This window comes from Urocitellus parryii, chromosome 12 (genome assembly GCF_045843805.1).
Source record: "Urocitellus parryii isolate mUroPar1 chromosome 12, mUroPar1.hap1, whole genome shotgun sequence".
In the NCBI taxonomy this organism is placed as follows: domain Eukaryota; kingdom Metazoa; phylum Chordata; class Mammalia; order Rodentia; family Sciuridae; genus Urocitellus; species Urocitellus parryii.
Window position 1 is genome coordinate 11,525,865 of NC_135542.1, and position 11,145 is coordinate 11,537,009.

An 11,145-nucleotide genomic window follows, 5' to 3' on the forward strand; every position below is an offset into this window, starting at 1 on the left:
GAATGGGTAAGTTACTCAAATGAGCTAGCATTTGAATTTGAAATGCAAGTCAAAGGGAATGCCCTGTGTGCGTTGGACTTGCTTAGGTACAGGTGGATGACTAGTATGGAGTCACTAATGAACACTTAGTTTTGAACCAGAAAATCCAAGTGGAAGTTGAACAGCTGTGTGATCCTGTTAGCGTCCACCCCACACCTTCTGGAACTATCTTAACAGCATGCTAGTCCCTGGGAGCCTGCAAGCTTCCTTGCATTTACAGACACACATAGCCATGGAAGCTGGGTATCCTCCCCTGGAGCACACACCTGGAATGATGGAGTGTGGTGGTCATTCTAAGAGCCCCTTGACTTTATAAAATTGTGAAGACAAAACTATCTGCAGACAACACTGTGGGGTAGCATCAGGGGGTCCCTGCGTTGGGACCTGGTGGAGAAAGGTTGAGCTGTGCTGGGTTCAGGGCTCCAACCCAGCACACTGCTGAGTTGTGTTGGAGCATGAGGCAAGAGGAAAAATCAGGAATACTGGTTCTGTCTTTACTTAAAATTTTGATATTTTGTACATCATAGGTTTTTATTACTTTTGATGATTTAAAATGTTGTATTGAAAATTTTATCTTGGTCTTTGTTAGCCCCTAAATCCACTCTTATTCTGGATTTGCTCAAGTTTCCCAACCTCTCTCAGGAAACCCTCTCCTTTCCTCTTTAATGAATAAATGAAGCACACCACCCACTGTTCTTGCATGTCCAGCCCCCAGCAGCTGCCTGCTGCATGGGAGGGGACATACTAAAGGGTGGCCAACCTGTTCCCATCATCCTTGGGCTTGGTCATCTTGGGCTCATGACAGAATCTGACTGAGTCTGAGTTTGCCACTCAGGGAACTGGAAGTATTGACAGCACTATGGTCTGAATATTTGCGTCCTCCCACAGTTCTTGCGTTGAAACTCTGATCTCCAAGGTGATGGTATTATGAGATGTATTATGAGGCTCTTTAAGATTAGTGCCTTGTAGAAGAGGTCCCAGGGAGCTTGTGTGCTTCTTTGGTCATGGGAGGACAAAGCAAGAAGGTGTCATCTGGGAACCAGGAAACAGCCCTCACCTGATACCCAATCTGCTAGTACCTGGATCTCAAACTTCCAGCCTCTGGAACGGTGAGCAGTAGCTTTTTGTTGTTTAGACACAACCCGGTTTACAGTATCTTCTAATAGGAGCCTAAATGGGCCAAGACAGCCAGCCACTCTCAGGGATGCTCTCAGCTTTAAGGAGACACTGTGTGAAGGGTACATTTTCCTGGTGGCCTGCTGGGCCTGGATTGACCTGCAAGCTTACAACCACTTCTTTCTCCTCTGGAGGTTAGTCCAGACAGATACTCTGTAAATATCACTTTTGTTGCCTGTAGTCCCCATGAACATGTTTGAATCAGTGTAGAGATGTCTCCCGCCCAGGGTTTGTTGTGGAGGAGAGCAGATATATATATATTTTTTTTTCCTTAGTGTACTTAACATTGCTGTCCCAAAGTACTTTGGTTCCCTTTTTGGTATACTTGGTCCTAGCTCATGATTCCATTTTTTTTTTAAGCCTGATTCCAGTGATATTCCAGTCACTATCTCGCTTAAGCCACTTGGTCCCCAAGAATATAGGTCTCCTCAGGTCACCCCTTGGGGGCTCTTTCTTGCTCGGGGTGGTCTCTGGGCACCTGAAGAAGGTTGTGGTCACATCAGGGTGAAGTGAGGGTGTGGCCTCTTGCTGGTCATGGTGTTCTACTACTGTCCTCCGCTGGGTCCCTCCTCCCCAGCCCTCTCTACGACACTGAGCTTCCTTCTCGGGTTTCTGCTGACTATTGTCCTGCTGGGTGTCTCAGGGGAGACACAGCCGGGAACCTGGCTCCTACAGTGGCCCTTGGGTCTATCCTCTGAGGTCTTTTCAGGGACCCTACTGGGCACCTGAGAACCTACCCAGGGGTGGGGAGCCCCACTAGGCGGCCGTTCTTGCCATCCTGGGTTTTCTCTACCTGGTGTTCCCCCTGGGGGTTGGGTCAAAAACTCCCCATGCTTTTCAGTCTTCCTCAGCCCCCCGGGTTATTGATTGCTCCTCTTTCTTCTCCAGGTTGGGAGCTGGGTCGTGGGGGCCCAGTCCCTCCAGGTTCATTTCTGCCCAGTACCCGAGGGCTTCCTTCTGCCTGTGGGGCAGGAACGTCTCCCTGTTAGGCTGTACCTCCTGCCCTTGGGCTCCACGTTATGCTCAACAGGGCTGTGGACCCCAGCTTCCAGCCTGCACTGTTGGCATGCCAAAGGAACTTTATAACGTTTTTATGTTATAAGTGGAGGACTAGGTTCTGGTGTTGTATAGCTCAGTAGGGGCTCTGTGGTTAACAATAACTGTGTATTTCACTAGAAGAAAGGACTTTGAATGTTCTCAACACAAAGAAATGATCGATGCTTGAGGTGATGGATATGCTAATTAATTGCCCTGATTTCATCAGATCATTGCACACTGTGCACATGTATGGAAATTGCACACTGGGCCCCATAATTATGTTTCAATTAAAAATCACTTAAAATATATTTTATATTAACTATCCCTCTCCCACTCATCTGCCCCTGGAGAAGCCAGGTGCTCCAATGAGGTGGGAAGGAGGCAGAGAAGAGCAAGCTGGGAATAGAGGCAAGAAGGTTCCTGTTCTCCCCCCTCTTCCTGTTTCTGGGTAGGCTAGCCTGGGGTATGCGCACTGGACTTCTTATTCCCTAAAAAAACACAAAACAGTGACAATTACAATAACCTCAAACCAAACAAAATTAAATAAAACACTGGAAAAAGCTGTTTTTAGATAGAGACTAAAGAACTGCTCTTCAGAGAGGAGAGAACGGAATTGACTCCCCTCTGCACGATACCGAGCTCAGCCCAGTGAGGCGGTTTGCTGTGGCGCCTCGTCCTCCACACCAGCGTCCCTGGTTTTGCCGCTGCTTCTTCAGAGTGATGGGCCAGGTGCTGGGGATTCATGACGAGCAATTGGAGATGGCAGAAAAGCCCACTGCTGCTCAGAGGTCATCTGCTTAGGAGTCACCCTGGAGAATCCGCTGAGCCCTCCTGCTGCCTGGAGCTGTGTGCCTGTGTGCCTGGGTTCTGAGGGTGATGTGTTCAGAGGAAGCTTCTTGAAGGAGGCGGGATTAAAGTAGAGTTAACACCCGGCCACATGGACCGTAAGATGAACCAGAGCAGGCCCTGAGAAGGGAAGGAAGACCTGCCCAGGCGCAGCGCTCCACACCTGCCTGGAGTTTCACTCATCCCTTCCCGAGTCAAGACGCCTGGAAACACGGTAAGGTCAGTGTCCCCCAGAGGCAGGACAACAGGGACAGCTAACTTTTTAAATTCCTTTAGTTTCCTTCAGGCTGGGTGGAAATCAGATGAGTTCTTATCAAATTTGGTTATTCTTAGAGCTCTGCATCTGAAAAGTAATTTTAGACCTAAAGTTAGGTAAAGGGCTTTTAAGAGACATTTGTGATTCTGAGAAATTTCCCTGAATGTCTTTGTATTGCTTTTAACGTGCTCTGTCCCATCACCCCGAGCTCAGTGCATCATGAACAACACATGTCATGTCAGTGCTGGGTGAATGTAGCAGCAGACTGATGGGAAGTGCTGGGACAGGTGCATACCTGGACCCCTCCTTACCAGCATCAGCCACTACCCTTGTGTACATTCAAACAGCATTCCTGGGGAGATTCCTGCAAGCAAGTGTTCTCAAATATTTTTCTTGTGATGAAGATATCCGCAGAAAGAAATTACAAAAAGATCCTGTTGACGGGCGAGGGGAGGAAAGTTGTTTTAGTTGTTCAAGCGTCTTCCTAGCTGTCAGGTACAGGATTGTTTTTTATAAAGATAGGCAGTTGAAGAACTTCCAGAAATATCTGCCCTCACCTTGGAGGTCCATGCACCAATCTCTCCATGGTTTCTGCCCTTAAATTCCCATGTCCGTGGGAGGCACAGGAACCCTGAGCAATGGTGCTGTGCACAGGTCTGAGAGGCTGACTGCTCTAGGAAGACTGACCCTGAACATGGGATATGGAACTGTTGGGGGTGGGGGGGAGGCGGCTTTGCTTTCTTAAAGCAGGTGGCCCAGCTGAGGGGTAGTCAGGGTAGTCCTGCTTCCTAGAGACCCTGTGACCTTGGGCACCCTTAGAATAGGGGTGGTGGCACCCGCATACTCACACACATATACACACACATCTCACATTGTGTGAGATGCTGTATCACAGACATAGAAAATGCTTCATAAGTTATTTATAGGATTTCCTCTTTCATTGTCTTTCTTAAAAGGCTGAAGGGTATTTGTCATGATTCTCAATTAGAGCCCCCTCGTAAAGCAGCATATGACAATGAAGGGCCCTTCAGCATTAGAGATGTGCTGGTATTTAGGGAAATGAGCGTGACCACAGTACAGAGTGTTTCTGAGCAGAGAGAGTGGTGGAAGATGTCTCAGGGGGAGTGACCTTGATGTGATTTAAATCATTCAGTGGGAATCAAGGGCCCAGAGGTGGGGAAGGTGAATGCAGGTGGGACAGGGCGCAGAGGGCAGAAGACTCATAGCACCTGCCTCTGGAGTCCAGGGCACTCATGGGCACTCTCTTTGCCTTGACAACCTTCCTCACAAATGTTCCAACCCAACTCATCGAAACCAGTCCTTATAGTGGAGCCACAGAAGGGAAGTACCCTGGGCCAAGGACACCACACACACACACACACACACACACACACACACACACACAGTTTTTCTATTAAAGAGACATGGGATCAGTCTGCCTTGCCGAGCCTGCAACTCACCTAAGGGCCTGATGAACTGTGGATTCAGTGGACCAGAACTAGAATCGCCAAAGGGTAATTGAATTATGGCTGAATGTTAGGTTCCTCTTGTATGTTTAGTTTCATGCATCTAAACAGTGACTACTTTTTCCTGTGTTGTATATGGATTTTTTTGTGTGTTCCGGGGATGGAAACCCATGGCCTCACACGTGCCAGGCAAGCTCCCTGCCACTGAGCTATATCCCCAGCCCTACTGTATGTGTCATGAGTATCTGCTACCCAGCTGGGTATAGTTAAAGCCTTCTGAATATTAGGTATCTCCTGGTCCTCCTAGCCCTTGTTATTTATGTTTAATAAATACTTACTCACTGATCTGTACTTAACATGTCCTAGGAGACTGACCAATTGCATTTACCTTCCTTTCCTCTGAATTCAGTGTTTTCAAATAATATAACGGGGGCACATTTAAGAATGACATTAAATTAGTCTCCTAAAATCAGGTTCTAAACAGGGCATGGTGACTCACACACCTGCAATTCAAGCTACTTGGGAGACCGAGGAAGGAGAATCACAATCACAAATCCAGTCTGAGCAATTTAGCAAGACCCAGAGTTGGGGACAGAGCTCAGTGGTAGAGCACTTGTCCAGCATGCACAAGGCCCTGGGTTCAATTCCTAGTACCGCATAACAACAACCAAACCCAGTTGGTTTCAGATTGGGTATGGTTCTGTGAAGCCAGTGATCGATCAATCCAGATGGGTGACCTGAAGTGTTTGGGAACCTTCTGGGAGCAGGTGTAGGTCTGTTCAGGTTTGTGAAGTTGTTTGTGAATCCACTTTGGGTTCCTGAAGGGTACCGTACTGCGTGCTCAGGGCTGGTTTCTGCTCTTGGCTTCTCAGGAAAGACACGTGCCCACAGAGGATGTTCCTGTGTCACAGTCTACAAGCTGCATGAGTCCTGGGCAAGTTGGTCTTAACGTTTTGCTCTTCTTGGTCGGGCTGCAGCTCTGTGGCCAGGCCTAGAGTCGGCACCCAACAGTAGCAGGGGCACCTGGGTGGGCATAAGCTCAGACTCCCAAGACGTAAGCTCAGACTGGGTCCCTTGATTTCTTTTTGCTATTTGCAGTTGACAGGGGAACTCTACCCAGCCTGAAGCACAGCTCTGTAATTCATCTGCCATTCCAACCCGAGTTCCATACCCGGCTCCCAGTCCTGAGGCCCCGTGGGGTCTTGCTTTAATACATGACTTATTTACCTTTCCCCCCAAAGGAGTTGTACCAAGAACTTTGGGGGGGGGGTCTTTCTTGCATAGAAGATTAGTGACTTAGAAGCTGTAATGATAACTCTGCCAGTGGAAGCGAGGAGGGAGAAGGAACGGGGCCTGCTGGTGGGTCAGCGGCCTGGGTCACATGGCCATGCTGTGCCTCCTCATGGGGCTTGGTGAGTCACTCCCTGTGACCTGTGATTGTTTCCACAGACACCAGGTTCCGGGTAGTTCTGCATGGTTGCTGGGTGTCAGCACATGCTTCCTCAAAGCCTCACGTAGGAACGCATCCAGTGTGCTCTCTGGGTTAAATGGGATCTCCGTGTGTAATTGGCCTTTTGAAGGTTGAGTTTCCATTTCCATAGGCTTGGCCAGTGTCATCTTGTTTTCTTCATGGGGTTCGTGAGCAAAGACAGGCCTTTGAGTTGAGGGGTTGTGGTAGGCCAGGCTAATTTGGGGCCATCTTCTGGAACGGAGGTGACTGTATTTCGTGGGCCCTAGGACATTCCAGAGGACTCCCTGAGCGGAGGAGGATATTCTTCAGACAGGACCTGGCCAGGCCAGCAAGCAGGGAAGACTCAGAAGAGAGCAAACTGTGCGGAGCCTGCCTCTCAGCCAGCCAGGGCTCCGACCAGACTTGAGATTGGGCTCATTTCCACCAGGCTGCTCCTGGGCCGCACTCTTGCGTGGCATCAGGCCAGGCGCTGGCAGAACAGACGGCGTCTGCCATCAGGCAAACCCAGGGCAGAACAGGAGTGGATGTCCCAATAGCATCTAGGGACACATCCTTCCAAACATGCTCTACACTGAACATATGTATATACATATATGCACAAAAGTATCTGGGGCCAGTCCTCCATAGCTGTGGGCTCTATATTAGTGAATTCAAGCAACCTCAAATCAAAAATATTTGGGAGAAAAAAATAAGAGGCCGTACTGAGCATGTACAGACTTTTCCCTCTATCATTATTCCCTAAACAATACAGTATAACAGCTATTCACATAGCACTTATGCTGTGTTAGATGTTGTCAATCATCTAGAGATGATTTAAAGTATATACGAGGGCCGGGCCCCTTGGAGCATGCCTATAATCCTAGTGACTTGGGAGGATGAGGCAGGAGGATCACCAAGTTCAAGGCCAGCCTCAGCAATTTAGCAAGGCCCTAAACCACTTAGTAAGACCCTATCTGAAAAATTAAAAGGGATTGGAGGTACAGTTCGGCGGCAATGTAGCCTAGGTTCAAACCCCAGTACCAAAATAAATAAATAAAGTATACAGGAGGATTTGTGTAGGTTCTATGTAAATATTACTTCACTTTATAGAAGAGACTTGGACCTCTGAGGGGTTTGGTACCTTTGGGGGTCCTGGGATCAATCTCCTGCATATACTTAGGGATGAGTGTATTTCCTAAAAAGAGGTACTGTGCATGCTGTTTTGTGAACTGCCTTTACAGAATCAATAGATTGTGTTCCTTCTGCATGGTTGGGTTATTAGACACTGTTCCTTCACAGCAGTGCTCAGTATCGCTTTCCGCCATCTCTTCGGTGGCTATTGATTAGGTGGTTATCTACCTTTTGACATTTAGTAGCATCATGACAGGAAACGTCCTTGTCTTCGCCTTTTTGCATGTTAGTCTGATCATTCCTTCCAAGTACTATCTCCAAAGTAGATTCCTGTGTACGTACAAGATTCCTCCTTGGATGTCTCCTGCTTGAAAAAATTCCTTTTTTCAGGCCAGGTTTTTTTTTTTTTTTTCCCCATAAAATGATTTGCACCGAGAACTCATGCATCTTGGTCGACAGTGTCTGTGTTATGCAAGGATTCACTCTAATTAGTCTCAGCAGAAGAGAATTTTAAGGCAGGACACTCAGGGCTGACAAAACTCTCGGAAGCTTGGCCCTTGCTCTGACCTGCAAGAGCTACCCCAGAGTGACACTGCAGAGCTGGTCCTGGGCCACACTTCTTCTGCCATCCACACCTACTGCATGGAAGGCCGCATATGCCACTCAGCGTCCTCAGAGCTTGGAGGAGGGTCTGGGACACAAGCCAAGAGCTGGAAAGTCAGACTCCCAGGAGCCCTGCCTTGGAGGAGAGGCGCGTGGGAGTGGAGGGCGTCCCTGGCTGCGTAACCTCCACCTTGAAGGACCCTTTGCTCTCCTGCCCTTTGCTCCCAGGTGGCGCGTGGACGATGATAAGCCTTCCACTATGAGGAGTGGGTAGGAGGCACGAGTTAAAATGCTGCGAAGTTAATAGCTGGTTGTTTTTTCATGACTCATAATTGATCAGCAGTCAGTTTAGGAACAGTCTTTCTTTGGCCTTTTCCAACAGGCTTCTGTGGATTCAGGTGGCTGTGGAGTTCTGAGCCCCCCTCCCCAGGGGATTACTGCATCTTCCCTGGTTTGGGGGAGGCATTGCTGAGGAGGAATCCAGGAGAGAAGGTGGTTTTAGCAGCTCAGAGCACAGCGGGGGACTTGGAGGTGCTGGAGAGAGCGGATGGTCACACTCTTCGGACCCCAACAGTGACTGTTGGCCCTCAGGGATGAAATGTTTAAAATGACCCCAAGCTCCATACCTTGCAGGCTCCGGGAATGGTGGAAGAGGGAGGAGCCGCCTTTGCTCTGGGAACCAGTCTTGAGACAAGTATTGCTTGTATAGGAAACAATTTTTTTTTTTTTTTTAAAGAGAAAGTAGTAGTGATTGACATGTACCAAAGGACCAAATGATACTGTGGGTTTCTTTTTCTCCTTTTTTGGTGGTGTTGGGGATCAAACCCAGGGCCCCAGGGCACATGCTAGGCAGGCGCTCAACCACTGAGCTACACCCCCAGGCCACACCTTGGGTTTCTATGGTACCTTCTCTTTATTAATTTAAAGTAGGATTTGATTTATATAGAAGAGCTGTTTATATTTAATTTGGGGGTATGCACTGATTGTCATTATGAAGTAAACTATAATAATTATTTTACTACCAGCAGCTTTCCTTTCAATACTTCTAACCATATAAAATGAGCTTCCTAAGGGGTTTTCTTTTCTTTTCTTTTTTTTTTTGCCTGCAAGTACTGGATAATCAAGGCTGCCTAATACAAAACCCACCCTCCCCCAAGATGTATTTTCAAATAATAATAAAGTGGAAGTGTGCCTAGCTCGGAAGCAGCTCCCCAGCTGAGCTCGGCAGTGGTATTTACCACCCGTGGAGTGGGTTTAGCAGTTGAAATAATTTCACCTCCATCATCTCATTTAGTCCTATGCTCGTCCTGTATGTTTAGAAATAAGGAATGAGGCTCAGAGTAGTGAAGTCACTTGGCTGGATCGCTCAGCAGGCAGAGCTGCACAGCTTTCTTCTCCCCACGGTGCGGTGGGTGCCCTCGCCCCTCCACCATGTGACCTTCATCCTATTAACTTGGTGACTGTTGGGCCAGCATACAAGGGTGTCAGATGGCTTTTCCCCTCACTGTTCTTATCCCTGTTTTCCAGAGAAGCAAACCGAGGCACAGAGAAGTCACAAGACTTGCTTAAGTGACCAGAACAGAGTGGAGCAGGGTCCCTTTCCTTGTCACTTGGTGTTTAATGTCTGTCACTCTGAACTTGGAAGCCCATGCCTGGGGAGCCTCCCTGTATACCCAGCCAGGGTCCCATTTCATGCAACCGAGAGGCCTTGGACGAATCGCTCCCTGGGCCTGGGGTGGGGGAGGGGGTCCTTGTTCCCCTTTCAGTTCCCAGAGCCCTGTCAGCTGCAGTGGCACCTGTATTCCCCCTTCCTGTCCCCCACAGTTGCTTTTGGAGGAGTGGTGGGGTGGGAAGGACATGGGCAGTGCAGACCTGACCTGGATGCACACCCCAAATGGATCCTGGCTGTTTGGGTGCCCTTGCGTGAAGCCTTGGCCTATGTTGTCACTCTCTGGAGGTCATATGCCTACCCCCAGGGTTGGAGAGAAGAAAAGATAGTAGTTTGAATGCACATGGTGATAGGTCATAACCAATGTCCAGGAGTCTGTTGGAAACACTTGTATTATAACCAGGCCTTATTCTCCCCTGCCTGAATTAACTTTTGGTTAAGGTGTCGCAGTTAAAATAGAGTGAGACTTGGTAGGGTGGAGATGCTGGGCAGTGGACGCTTGGTCTTAGGAGATGGGCAGCGTGGGAGTGAGGTGGCAGCTATGGCTTAGTGGGGCTGGGCAGGACTCTGCTGCTGTGGGAGCACATGCTGGAGGCTCGCTTACTTCAGGCCTGTCTCAAAGTAGAGCTCAGGCTGCAAAGCCTCACCCCCCCCCCATTCTGCCGCCGTGGGGGCTCTCCGTGTCCCTTCCCCATCTGGAACATGGGAGGGAACTAGTGCTACCTCACAGAGTTGTGTAGGAATGAGATGGGGACCAGTGCCTGCCAGGTGCCAGGCACAGTGCTAGGCTCAGAATGAGCATGTGTATCAGTTCATCTTCTATTGCTATTTCAAAATGCCAGAGACTGGGTACTTTAAAAAGAAAAAGAGGTTTATTTAGCTCCCAGTTCTGGTGGTTCAAGAGCATAGCACTGGCATTGGCTTGGCTCTAGTGAGGACCTTCTGACCACATGACCACATGGTGTGTGGTATCACAATGGGAGCACATGCAGGAGACAGGTCACATGTGAGATGAGAAGCAGGAGAGATTCAGGTGCCAGGCTTCCTCATTAGGACATCTCACTCTCACAGGAACTAACCAGGGTCCCACAAGAACAGCCCTAATTCCTATTGAGATGGCACCCCCCTGTGACCTAATCACCTCCCATTAGGCTCTACCTCTTAAAGGCCCACCCTCTCCACACCCTCTTTGTGGGACATAGTCAGTACCTAAACCACAGCAGCACATAGTTAGCCCTGGTTGTTAAGTCCTCCTTTGCCTTCTGTAGGAGTGACTGTCACGTGGCTACTGTCTGGGAGAGTAAAACCTGAAAGGAGGGAGAAGTCAATGGAAAACAGTTGGATGAGCATGTGCTGTGCTCTGAGTGCTGTTAGGTACTTAAAGAGAATAGATTATCATTATGGATTAGAAGAGAAATGATTACCCATGTTTCACGGTGAAGAAACAGAGGCATAGGAAGGTGACAGTGGC